Genomic DNA, 14,100 nt, shown 5'->3' with positions numbered 1-14,100 from the left:
CATCCGCCCAGTGAAAACAGAGCTTCCTGGCTGCTGAAACGTGGCAGCTTCTGTCTGTCTTTGTTTTCAAGGTCTCGCGGTAGCTGAGACCTTTGACCAATGGGAGCCGCTATTGACTACAGGTCCGATTCGGTCTGGGTATAAACGGAGTCCCCTGGGGGAGCCATTTTGAGCTCGTCCCCTGGAGCTGTACGCTGCGGTCAGGACTCTCCCCTTGGGTTCGGGAGGCCGCCCAGGGAAACTCCTCGAGGTGCCTTGGGTCGGGACGCTGGCCTGAGCGGGTCCTCGAGGTTGAGAGCCCTCACTTTCTAGGTGAGTGATAGAGCGTTTTGGGTTGTCGTTAAACCCTAGGTAGTGAAGCTTTGTTTACGTTTGGGGTTGCCGTTAAACCCCTGGGGTGTGAGGCTTTGTTTTACGTTTCGGGTTCCCGTTAAACCCCAGGAAGTGAAGTTTGCGTTTGGGGTTGCCGTTAAACCCCTGGGGAGTGGGGCTTTGTAAAGTATTTTGGGTTATTGTTAAACCCCAGCAAGTTATTCTGTTCTCCTCTTGCGGACATTCGGATCTGTAATCTACGGAGAGCTGACTGGTGGTTTTATGAAAAAAATAAATCTATTTATTTTTTTAAATTGGTGGTGGGTTGCTCATTTGGAAGCCTCCGTAACAAGTGCTAATGAAAACAAAACTGAAAAGCTCCAGAACATGCTGCAAAGCAGAATAAGTCAGCTGTCTCAGGAAGACCCCTTCCTGACATAGCCAGCTAGAAATCACTGAATAGGTACACCCGATGAACAGCTTTGATTCATGGTGCAGAGTGTCCAGGCTAACCAATGGCCTTTGCCCAATCAGTCTACATGTTACGGAGGCTGGACGCCACACTGGCTCATGGCCTGCTGCCATCTCTGGGGGACTGCCTGGCGCTGGCAGCGGGGAGCTAATCCTCTTCCTGTGCTGTCATGCAGGTACGGCAGCAGAAAGCCCTGCGCAGAGCCTTGAGTGCCCTCCTGAAGAGCTGGAGCACCGGAGGCACAGGCAGAGACCAAGGACATGGGCTCTGCCCAGCCTGCAGGGAGCATGGGGGCTCTCCAGCTCTGCCTGCCCGCACGGGCCTTGCCTGCACACGTCTTTCTCCAGAGATGGACCAGGCACAGAGGAACGTTGGGGGGAAACTGTCATCTTTTATTGCTCAGAAAAAGTCCATGACCGCCAAGCGGCGGTGTAAGAGTCGGTCAGAAGATCAGCATTGTCTGAACATTGTCATCAGGGACATGGACAGTGAGATACCCGACAACAGCCTGTTTGGAGCACAGTTGCCAACCCCTGGAACGGAATGTGGTGCAAAGGCTCCTGAATGCAGAACTGTGTGGCACAGCCAGTGCTGTGCTGTTCTCCTGAGTACTGAACCGTGTGGTGCAGGCAGTGCAGTGCTGTTCTTTGGTGCCTGAGCCGTGCAGTACAAAGAGTGTTGTGCTCTTGTTCGGTACCTGGGCCTAGCCAGAGCGGTTAGTGATAATTGCATAGCCATTGTCAAAAAGATGGATGGCGACTCTTGCCATAACACCGATGAAGAAATCATGAACCTCAGATGCTCTTTGCTTCATTATAATACCAAAACACACCTCCTGCTTGAAGGTTACCCGCCTCCAAGACTGACCACATCTCAGACACTCCCCCCCCGCGCACGCGTGATGGCCTTGTTCGAGAAGGGTGGAGATATGATAATTGAATTCTGAGAAGGGCGGAGACCCCTGAGGCAGAAGTGGAGCAAGGTGTGTTACTGAGCATAAAAGATGACTTCTGGACAACGAAAATTGGAAGCTTCCCCACCAAGGACCACGACGATCGACGATGCAGCATCAGCTGGACCCGGGACCGTTAGGACGTCGTGAGATCAGTGGTGGTAGCTATAACCTCTCTCCCTCTTCTCTCTAAACTTAACTTTACTTTTCTCCTTTCTTTCACCCATCTCTAACTATCGCGTGCCTCTTCACAGGCAACCCAATAAAGTTTCACTGTTTGATTACTGCTATCCCCTTTGGTGTTGGTCACCTTAATTTTGCACTTTCGAGATCGTAGCAAACGAACCATCACGAGTCCACCGAGTGGACCGTGACATTAAACTGGCGTCACGGACAGGATCCTAAGAGACAGGGGGGTGCAGGTTGTGTGTGGTCTGTAACAGGGGAAGAACTTTTCGCTCCAGCCGCACCTGGCCCTACACCCGAAAGGGTGAGAGGTGTCCAGAAAGCAAGGGGGGTGATTCGAGATTCCCGCACACCACACACACCTCGGTGTATTGCACCCCAAACTCGATTTGAGGGCTCTGTCTATCAGGATCAAGTGCAAGGATCTCTTAGTGCAAAAGGGGGAACTGCCCTCAATAAATGAGGTCGACTACCTGGGGAAGTGAAAGGGACAAACCGAGAAAGTCTGCAACTAAGTCTAACCTCCCCGTGGTAGATTTTGGTCCCTTCAGCCACGCGGGGAAGCGAAGGGCGACGCAGCAGCTGTTGCGTCTGTGGTGTAACTAAGTTTTCCTCCCCGAAGTGAGTTCAGCCCCTTCGTAATAAGAATGACTGAAAAAGATGTTTGTCAAAACCCTCCATTAGTAAAAAATCTTGACTCATTCTATGCACTCTTGGCAAAGTATGGAGCTCGACCCTCCCTGCCCGGGGAAGAGTGGGCTCGAGACAATTGGGCAAATTTACAGAGTGTAACAGACTGAGTGATTTCCATACATAATGAGGCTAGATTACGGTCAGGTAAAGGCAAAGCGATAATCTGTGCAGTCCTTGGAGCCTGCCTGGTCGCAGCAATTGAAGACCGCTCTAAGCGGCGTAACCATGAAAAACAAATCATAGAATCCCTTGAAAATTTGGCACAACTTTTGCAGAAAACAATCTCCAACCTGGAAGAGCAATTAGCAGAGAAGGAAGAGCAGTTAGCAGAAAAGGAGAAAGTAATTTGCTTGTTAAAACAGCAGATAGAAGGAAGAGATAGAGGAAGAAAATCACTTGTTAAAAGATGCCCTTAAAGAAAGGGGATGGAAGGGTTCAGAAGGATTGTTGTGGACTCTTGGGACACCACAGGTGAACATCAGGCTACCTCAAACTGCAGCCCCTCTGCCGCTTAGCAAAGTAACTAATGTCAAACAATATCCCCTCCCCCTGGGAACAAAGGAAGGTATCAAACCAGTTATGCAGGAAATTCAGGAGCAAGGAGTGGTGATAAATACTCATTCTCCTTTCAACTCGCCGGTGTGGCCAGTGAAAAAACCTAAGGAGAAGTGGAAGCTTACAGTAGATTTTAGGAGGCTGAATGCTAACACAGACCCTCTAACTGCCACAGTCCTTAACATGGCTGAACTGGTAATAACAATTCCGGAGAAAGCTCATCCAATCATGGCAATCACAGATGTTAAAGATATGTTTTTCATGATACCTTTGCGACCAGAAGACAGAGATCGTTTTGCTTTTACGTGGGAGGGTCAACAGTTTACCTTTATCCATCTGCCTCAGAGATACAAACATTCCCCTACACTATCTCACCACGCTTTGGCCCAAAAACTGGAGAAAATACCAAAAGCTGAAGGCATAGCAACCCAACAGAACATAATCTCTCATTTGGAGAACTTGGGTTTGCAAACTCCCCTAGAAAAGATCCAAAAGCCCTCACAAGAAGTGGAGATGATCACACGTCAACAACCAATCGTGCTAAGAGGCCTGTTCAAAGTTATCAAAGCAGTCACCAATGAGACCCCCCCTCCTGAGAGGGTGGCCCAGAGAGCCTCGATACGAAAGTGGTATGCCCAGATTGAACACTATTGTAACCTTTTCTCAGTGACTGAAGGAGCTTTAAAAAACTTAGCTGTCCAAGAAACAGAGAGCCTGGACAGCAACCAAGACAAACCTATCTCAGTTATTCGGGTGGCCCCTCCTTTCTTTCACGATCAGTCAGTGAATGTTTGGTTTACCAATGCTTCTGCAAAGCGAGAAGGAAAAGTGTGGCAATACCGGACAGTAGCTCTCCACACTGCTACTGATGAACAGATAATAACAGAGGGAGAAGGGAGTGCCCAGAGAGGAGAATTAATTGCAGTATGGAGTGTTTTCCAGCACGAAGCACAAACCACTCCCCCTGTCCACATATACACTGATTCCTATGCAGTGTTTAAGGGATGTATTGAATGGCTCCCTTTCTGGGAGCAAAATGAGTGGGAGGTTAGCCTCCAATGCCCTAGGGAAGGAGCATCGGATAAATACTCACTGGATAATTCCATCATTCTAATTTTCTGTCTGGTTTTAATTTTTGCCTCAGAGAGGCAAGTTCTGGTTTATTCTTGCAGAAGAACTCCGAGGGACACCAAGAATAACATGAATCACTTAATTGGATTGGTAGTACTTTTCTGCATCTTACCACTAACCTGTAACCAAAAGAATACAGAATGGCCATGGTCCCAAGCTACCATCAAGCATACTAGCACTCTAGGACAGTATCCCAAAGACCGTCTCCCAAACTTAGCCACTGTAGTATGGTGGTACAAGGGGATAACATCGCAATAAGATGCAGATTGATCACTGAATCCCACATAGAACCCACAAACAGTTATGGAACTGGACCACATGACCCTATTTTGTTGTGTAAAAATTAAAACCTGGATTGTTGGCTAAATTTGACTGCTGTACAGCACGCCCATAAAGTTATGTGTGGTAAAAATAACACTAAATACTGGGGAGAACTCAAAATAGATGTTGTAATACCTACTACCCAACCAACTGTTGTGCTTAGCCCAAAAAACTTTGCAATAGGACCATATGTAATCAGGAAAAGGCCATGGCCGTCGAGCGGCGGCTGGCAGCACCGTGTCCTCAGGGCAGCTGAGTGCCCGAGGTGCACGCACGCCCATGCGGCCATCCCTCGTGGGTTGCTCCCTCTGGACGCCACGCTGGCTCAGGGCCCCCTGCCATCTCTGGGGGACTGCCTGGCGCTGGCAGCGGGGAGCTAATCCTCTTCCTGTGCTGTCATGCAGGTACGGCAGCAGAAAGCCCTGCGCAGAGCCTTGAGTGCCCTCCTGAAGAGGGAGGGCCGTCGCCTTCGAGCCAGGGCATGCGGGAGGGCAGCGATGCCTGCGGGTGAAGAGAAGCTGCAGCTGCAGGGCAGGGCAGGCAACGGGCAAGCTCCCGCCTGCCCCCCGACACCCAGGGTTTCCCCCAGGGAGGGCTGGCCGGGACACGGCCAGTCCCTGTACTCACAGTGCCGCCGGCCTGAGTTGTGAACCAAGGGAGAAGCCGCTGCATCTCCTTTGTTGTGCGCTGTCGGGGCAAGGTGGGGTGTGCCAGCCTCTGCCGGAGGGTTTTGAGGCGATGCAGAAGGCACTACCATTGCCGCATTCACACTGTGTGCCAGGGTCCGCTCTTCCACCAGCTGCTGGCCAGGTCCCTGCACCACAGCCACAGCCTTGGCCTGGATTGTGTCCTGCACAGCTGTGTCATCAGCTGCAGGGCTGTGTGGGGCAGGCACCTGGCTCTCTGCCTCTGCTGCTATGGCCCGCTTGCTGAGGACCAGAGAAGATGGTGCCCCCTCTTGTGCAGATGATGGAGAGGGTGCTGCTGGCAGCAAACACAGCCTGCGGCAGGTGCTGGCAGGTCCTGCTGGCCGAGCAGTGGGTGCGTGCCTGAGTGGTGCTGCATCCTTGTGGAGAGGCATCCAGCTTGGCCAAAGAGCTCTCTCCTCCCCCGTCAGACAGATTTGGGGCAGTACCCTGCACACCAGACTGTCCGTTAGCAAGAGAAGGCAAAGGAAGAGGGTGAGTGATTGCAGAAATTGCCCATGCACCCCCATGTCGCAGTTGGAAGAGCTCCAATATCTGGGCTGCCCTGTTAGGCCTTGGCCAGTGCTCAGCCCAGCAGGCGGCTGCTGACACGCTCCCAGAGCCGGTTGGGGAGAGCACTGGACCCACTGTGGCCCTCGGAGAGACTCCCAGGAGCCCCACATAGCGGCTGCCACCGTGCCAACCATGCTGGCCCTGTAATCGAGGCAGCGTGCTGCTTCATCCTTGGGGAGGGTTCTCCGGCTTGGCCTACGAGGTCTCTCCTCCTGCATCTGTCGGATGTTGAGCACTGTCCCACATGTCAGACTGTCCGTTTGCATGACAGGCCCAGAAGAGAAGCTGACTGACTGCGGCTCTTGTCCCTGCTCCTCCGTACCCCGGTCAGAAGAGCTCCAATACCTGGGCTGCCCTGCTAGACCCTGTCCAGTGTTCAGCCCAGCAGGCGACTGCTGACACGCTCCCAGAGCCGGTTGGGGAGAGCACTGGACCCCCTGTGGCCCTCGGGGAGACTCCCAGGAGCCCCGCATAGCGGCTGCCACCGTGCCAACCATGCTGGCCCTGTAATCGAGGCAGCGTGCTTCTGGATCCTTGGGGAAAGTTATCCTGCTTGGCCCTCGAGGTCTCTTCTCCCGCATCAGCCTGCTGTGGGTGCTGGCAGCTCCTGCTGGCTGAGCAGTGGGTGCGTGCCTGGGTGCTGCTGCATCCTTGGGGAGACGTATCCAGCTCGGCCTACTAGGTCTTCTTAAAGCAATAGCCACCAAAGGCTGTACCTGGTTTCAGAGAGACTCTGGAATAACAACACAATACATAAAGGCCATAAAACTCAACAGCTTTAGGGCTAGTTGAGCATGTGCCAATCAAAATATGGCTGGTATGCAAATATGACTGTAAGTCAATCATCTCACTCCATAAATAGTGGACAGCCCAGGGCCCGTTGAGCTCTCAGCACGGCAGCGGGCTGCACACCAGGATCTCCCCTTGAGTAGGGACGCCTCTCTCTCAAGGTTACTCCTCGAGGTTGAGAGAATTCTTATTGCACCAGGTGTACTCGGTAAGTGAATGGGGAATAAGCATGCTGAAACTTTGAAATCTTAGCAAAGTAATGTAAAAGATGGGAGTGCACACATACATAATTCTTTAGACATCAACTGCTGACCAAGTCTGGGACTAGGAGTGTGTAGGGAGCGGCGTTCGGAAGATCTCGCGATGTACGGAAGGAATAGCTGTAGCCCTCCCTTGTTACGAGGTAAGGTGATGGATAGGCTTGTAATGTTAGGGGCACACCCACGAAGGAGGTGCTTAGTGAAGGTATATAGGTCAGATAGACAGTTTAATAAACGGACATTTTGTATCCACCACATTGGTGTTTGTGCTGATGTCCCCGAGAAGGTTTTAACCTCCTGCACTATTAGCCCCTGCGACCTGAGCGCCACTGACATGTGGAGAGGCAGGTTTAATGAGGCAGAGCTAACTGTAACAGGAGTGGATCCAGCCGCACCTAGACTCCTCTCTGAGGAGGAGTCTTCTAAGGGTGTCCTTTCTGAACCTCATGACTCAATGGGAGGGTCTCCCTGACAGTTTTGTCCGACTCTGTCCTCAATGCACTAAATATCAAGTGAACCTTGCCACCAGATCTGGCTTGTTAAACCACTGTCGCATTTACCCTCAAACTTTGTTAAAGCGCTATTTTATGTCTGTCAGCGTATTGCCACTTCTCTCTTACAAGTGAATTCCATCACTCCATCCGTGACAAAAGGGCATAGTTGGCAGGATGACAAGTAGTATCACTGATTATTTACGGAGCCATGGAGTGAATGAGAGGCCCAGCTTCTCCGAAGAATGGGCTCCTGACAACTGGCATAATTGAGAAGCCACTCAAGAGCACCTAAAAGTAACTAGGGCCCACACAAAGGATGGAAAAGATAAAGGAGTTCTCTCACAGGGGCCACCCACCGCTGTAGCCTCTCCCCTGCTACCAAAACACACACACACAAACCCAACACACCAACCAATGCCGGGACACCCCGAGGACAGAGGTTGGCTCCGAACACGGGCACCGTGGAGCAAGGCCAGCGGATGCCTCGGCTGGGCGGGAGCTGGAGCGCCGGAGGCACAGGCAGAGACCGAGGGCATGGGCTCTGCGCGGCCTGCAGGGAGCACGGGGGCTCTCCAGCTCTGCCTGCCCGCACGGGCCTTGCCTGCACACGTCTTTCTCCCGTGATGGACCAGGCACAGACGAACGTTGGGGGGAAACTGTCATCTTTTATTGCTCAGAAAAAGTCCATGGCTGCCGAGCGGCGGCTGGCAGCACCGTGTCCTCAGGGCAGCTGAGTGCCCGAGGTGCAAGCACATCCTTGCAGCCATCCCTCGCGGGTTGCTCCCTCTGGACGCCACGCTGGCTCAGGGCCTGCTGCCATCTCTGGAGAGACTCCCAGAAGCACCGCATAGCAGCCGCCACCGTGCCAACCATGCTGGCCCTGTAATCAAGGCAGCGTGCTGCTGGATTCTTGGGGAGCGTTATCCTGCTTGGCCCTCGAGGTCTCTTCTCCCGCATCAGCCTGCTGTGGGTGCTGGCAGCTCCTGATGGCTGAGCAGTGGGTGCGTGCGTGGGTGCTGCTGCATCCTTGGGGAGACGTATCCAGCTCGGCCTACTAGGTCTCTCCTCCTTCATCTGTCGGTTGTTGAGCACTGTCCCACATGTCAGATTGTCCATTTGCATGACAAGCCAAGGAGAGAAGCTGACTGACTGCGGCTCTTGTCGCTGCACCCCTGTGTCCCAGCCAGAAGAGCTCCAATGTCTGGGCTGCCCTGCTAGCCCCTGTCCAGTGCTCAGCCTTACAGGCAACTGCTGACACTCTCCCAGAGCCGGTTGGGGAGAGCACTGGAACCCCTGTGGCCCTCGGGGAGACTCCCAGGAGCCCCGCATAGCGGCCGCCACCGTGCCAACCATGCTGGCCCTGTAATCGAGGCAGTTCCATGCTCTCCTGTTCCACCACCAGCCTCTCCTTTCCGCCCGGTCTCTCAGCTGCTGCTGCCTCTTCTCCTCTCTCGGCTGCTGGGAGAGGGGCTGGGATTGGCCGTTTGTCAGCTCACCCGTGGGCATCTTTGGCATCCTCTGCCACAGACCTGCCAGGGGTTGCGCCCAGGGGAGATGTTGCCTCCTGAGGAAGCGTCTGCTCTCCTGGGAGTGGGCACCCCAGGGCTCTCGCTCCTTAAATACCCCCACGGTCACCGCACGGGGCCCGTGTCACAATGGTCTCCAGGGACGATGAGGTCCCCGCATCACAAAGCCCTGGCGGTGGCCATGGAGACGCCCATGCCCGTGGGCCTGCGCCTTGTCCCCAGCCATTGCTCCCACACAGGGCCCCTCTGCCCAGGCATGATTTAAGTTTGTTAAATGACTATCTTATATCTATAAACGTATTGCTACTTCTCTCTTACAAGTGAATCGCATCACTCAATCCATGACACGAGCTTGCTAAGAACACACAAGTAAGTTGATGGAGGTGATGGGAGCGACACAAGAACGTGTTTCATTTGAGACACTATTTCATGCATATGAGCCTGTCCACTCAGAAATACACTATTCAACCACTTTGAGTACACTAGCACTTTTAGCATGTAGTTTGGGCAATAATCCTTACTTCTTGTTCCTCACAGATATCTCTCCCAAGATGCTTATGCAGGAGACGTGGGCTAGAAAAGCCATTGATTCTCAGAATCCTCTCTCTTTTGCTTTCCGCCCAAACTGAAATAATTTTCTAATTTTCAGGAAGGAACGGAGGTTTGCAGAACTGCATGAAACTTTGAAACTTTGCTCTGCGGCTGAAGTTGTCAGCTGTTGTTTTGTTGCTGCAATATTCATTACATGGCATATGTTAAAAATTATGTGAATAAAATATTAGCTGTTAATTGTTAAATAGTTATATTTGTATAATGCATCATAAAGTCACGGTATCTCAACTTGGAAGTATGTTCTGTATAATAGCTAGTTTATTGTACAAATTTTATTCCCCATTAACCCTTACAAAAAGCTTCAGCAGCCCTGTCTCCTGACATCCAACAATCCTCTATATAATCGGGGTGGCAGAACGAGTCCAACACTCAACTATCACTCATGTTACATATCCGAGAACAAACTTTTAATTAGTTGAGAAAGGTAAACATTGCTTTTGTCTTGGCATAAATCAAAGTTTTCATAAATTAAGGTTTATCCCTTCTCTTCCATGGAGAAAAGAGAGATCAGGTTTTTGAACAAAGTAATTTAATATTTGAGTTAACCCTTGCGACAAGCTGGACTGAAATCATAACCTGTTCTGCATTTCTTTTGAGCTGTAGCTGAATGCTAGCAGAAGGACAAAACTGTGGCACACAAAGACAACAGTAAGGAAAAGGCTAAGAAATCTTATTTGATCTAATCTCACAAATTCGCCTATTGCAGTAAAGGCTGGTGTCCGGTTTCAGGAAAGACAATATCATTATAAAGAAGACTTGGGAAAGGGTCCGTCTTGAAGTCTGCACTTACCAGCAGCATTTCATTTTCTCTCCCTGCATGCTCCGAAACATGTATGTTTATAGCAGCTGCCCACTATGTTTTTGAAGGAAAACATTCCTAAACGTGATGGACAGCATCGGTGTATGTACAAACACCTGGTATATGCCATTGGTCTCACTGTACTAATAGTTATTTCAACTTCAGCTTATCTGTAGCAGATGAAGGTGAAAGCAGAACTGGCATGGAGACCATGCCAACAAGATTTTCGTCTATTTGGATTTTCTGAGTAGGCAATGTTAGACAAATGTCTCAAAGTCACACACGAGCCAATAATACCACAAATTGTCTCTTTTTCAAGGTTCAGCGATTCAAAGAAAGGTGTAACGTAAACAGAGGAGATCCAATCAAAACATCCCAATTTTAGGTAATTCTATTTCCATCCTCACTCTTAGGCTTGTATTCTTTACATCCTGATTACCAAATCCCCTTGCATTTTGTAGCTCCTGAAGACTCCTGTTACCACTTCATTCCCCTGTTACTCATTACCCGTGACAGATCCAAATGGATTTGATACACAATTTATATTTTGCACATAGGAGACAAGGTAAACCTGTAATTTTCACTACTAGTACAACAGAAAATGAACAGCATGGCAACAGTGAGGAAAACGGAATTCTCTAATGGACTACAGAGGGATAACTGGCTATTCAAACACAACTTTCTGCTCATTTTTCAGAGAGTAAGTGGGTGAATGCAATGGGATCTACCTCCAATAAGAAGAAGCTCAACAAGTTGCAATTAAATAATGACATATTGAGAGCTAAGCGTACAACTTTCAGAGGCATGTTGGACCAGAGACTTACTACAGAATCACATGTCACCTATGTTCTGAGTTGCAGAATTAAGTGAAGATGTCATACACGCTGTGAGTCTTCTGGATTCACACATCTGAATTTGTGGTAACCCTACTGCCTTCCCAATCAATGTCGGACATGTTCAGGACAGTATTTTTCTTATTGACTGGAATACAATGTGGTGTGTTTTCTGGGTGAATATACAGCAAGGTGAAAGACCCACTACATTTACACCTGCCATGCTGTAGGTAGGATCTGCACTCCCACTATGCAGAATGGAAGGGAACTGATTTTTAGAAGTATGCAGATAGCAAAAAGTATGCCAGAGTTTGTTTCCATGGGCAGCCTCTTTCCCATCTAGAGCAGGGAAGGAAATGACTGCGTATGAAATAAAAAATGCCCTTAGTGACATGACACTTAAGGCAACTGCATAAGCACATAAGCACTGCTTATCTTTTAAGTAGAATATGAAATAATATTTTTCATTAATCTATTATCAGTATTTCAGTGAAAAATCTTTTAGCCTTTGACCCTATTATTTCATCAGGAATTCAGATATTCATACTCTCGCTCTCTTTGCAAACACATCCCTAAACATTTGTGATTCTCAATATTTTAGAGGTCTCTAACTCACAGCTTAAGCATACAAAACTAACTGCAAGACTTTTCAGTAAAACAGAGTGCAGTAACAGCCCAACAAAGACTGCAGTATCTCATCAGTTGTTCAGTGCTTCTGTAGCTAGGATCCCCCACAGAATGCAGGACTGCTGGCAAATAAAGAGGAAATACTGACAGAAACATTTCTGTCACAGTGAAATTTCACTGGAGCTAAAACATTTCTATTTCAAGAGCACATATGGAATGCTGTGCAAAACTGGAAGAAAGACACTGTAAAAGATAAAACAAAGCCTAGGCTGGGTGAAAGCCACGTTCAAGTTCCTTATTTAGAATGATTTAGAACGATACGGATGAAATACCCTGCTGTATCTCAGCCAAAGTATCCTATTCCAGATCTTTCTGAGTCAAGCATTAAATCTGCATGTCTCGCATCCCCAGCCAGCCAGTACCCACAGCTCTCTTCAGCCAGCCACCACTTTCACAGCAAAACGTTCAGTGCTGACGCGGAAGTTCCGGACACAACTTAGACGACCAATATGATCGAGTTGATGCCACTTTATTAAAGGCTACACAGCAATTTATGCTCTATCAGAAGCTTCACGCGCCGCTATCTTATTGCTAATAGGCTAAAGCTGCTTGTTCACGTGCCCTTTTGCCCCCTATGATTGGTCCCGGTGTGGTGTCCACGCGCTGCTCTCCCACCAGGTAGGCTCCCTGTTTTCGACATTCCAACATCTTTATCTCTTGGGCAGGAATGTAGTTTCTCAGGCCGTCTCGGCCTTGTTTACGTCCTTGAACACAGCTGCAGCTTGCTGTTACAGTGAGGCCCCTCGGTCTGGATGGCTCATGATATGCCCGTTATTTTCCATCCATTCCACAGTTCAGAAGCGTTTTTTCTAGTTTAGTGCTGTGGCAGGTGCATCTGCCCAGTGAAAACAGAGCTTCCTGGCTGCTGAAACGTGGCAGCTTCTGTCTGTCTTTGTTTTCAAGGTCTCGCGGTAGCTGAGACCTTTGACCAATGGGAGCCGCTATTGACTACAGGTCAGATTCGGTCTGGGTATAAACGGAGTCCCCTGGGGGAGCCATTTTGAGCTCGTCCCCTGGAGCTGCACGCTGCGGTCAGGACTCTCCCCTTGGGTTCGGGAGGCCGCCCAGGGAAACTCCTCGAGGTGCCTTGGGTCGGGACGCTGGCCTGAGCGGGTCCTCGAGGTTGAGAGCCCTCACTTTCTAGGTGAGTGATAGAGCGTTTTGGGTTGTCGTTAAACCCTAGGTAGTGAAGCTTTGTTTACGTTTGGGGTTGTCGTTAAACCCCTGGTGTGTGAGGCTTTGTTTTACGTTTCGGGTTCCCGTTAAACCCCAGGAAGTGAAGTTTGCGTTTGGGGTTGCCGTTAAACCCCTGGGGAGTGGGGCTTTGTAAAGTATTTTGGGTTATTGTTAAACCCCAGCAAGTTATTCTGTTCTCCTCTTGCGGACATTCGGATCTGTAATCTACGGAGAGCTGACTGGTGGTTTTATGAAAAAAATAAATCTATTTATTTTTTTAAATTGGTGGTGGGTTGCTCATTTGGAAGCCTCCGTAACAAGTGCTAATGAAAACAAAACTGAAAAGCTCCAGAACATGCTGCAAAGCAGAATAAGTCAGCTGTCTCAGGAAGACCCCTTCCTGACATAGCCAGCTAGAAATCACTGAATAGGTACACCCGATGAACAGCTTTGATTCATGGTGCAGAGTGTCCAGGCTAACCAATGGCCTTTGCCCAATCAGTCTACATGTTACGGAGGCTGGACGCCACGCTGGCTCAGGGCCTGCTGCCATCTCTGGGGGACTGCCTGGCGCTGGCAGCGGGGAGCTAATCCTCTTCCTGTGCTGTCATGCAGGTACGGCAGCAGAAAGCCCTGCGCAGAGCCTTGAGTGCCCTCCTGAAGAGGGAGGGCCGTCGCCTTCGAGCCAGGGCATGCGGGAGGGCAGCGATGCCTGCGGGTGAAGAAAAGCTGCAGCTGCAGGGCAGGGCAGGCAACGGGCAAGCTCCCGCCTGCCCCCCGACACCCAGGGTTTCCCCCAGGGAGGGCTGGCCAGGACACGGCCAGTCCCTGTACTCACAGTGCCGCCGGCCTGAGTTGTGAACCAAGGGAGAAGCCGCTGCATCTCCTTTGTTGTGCGCTGTTGGGGCAAGGTGGGGTGTGCCAGCCTCTGCCGGAGGGTTTTGAGGCAATGCAGAAGGCACTACCATTGCCGCATTCACACTGTGTGCCAGGGTCCGCTCTTCCACCAGCTGCTGGCCAGGTCCCTGCACCACAGCCACAGC

At 50.4% G+C, this 14,100-nt stretch overlaps 1 long non-coding RNA gene across 1 annotated transcript; it reads left to right on the top strand.

The window, feature by feature from the left end:
* The first annotated feature begins 296 nt into the window (after positions 1 to 296).
* LOC141935160 (uncharacterized) lies at positions 297 to 13,338 on the top strand. Its single transcript, XR_012626489.1, has 2 exons — positions 297 to 399; positions 13,069 to 13,338. It is a non-coding gene; the product is annotated as an uncharacterized LOC141935160 (long non-coding RNA).
* Positions 13,339 to 14,100: the final 762 nt, after the last annotated feature.

Source organism: Strix uralensis, chromosome 26, assembly GCF_047716275.1.
Source record: "Strix uralensis isolate ZFMK-TIS-50842 chromosome 26, bStrUra1, whole genome shotgun sequence".
Lineage (NCBI taxonomy): Eukaryota > Metazoa > Chordata > Aves > Strigiformes > Strigidae > Strix > Strix uralensis.
This window is presented reverse-complemented; position numbering and strand designations above follow the sequence as displayed.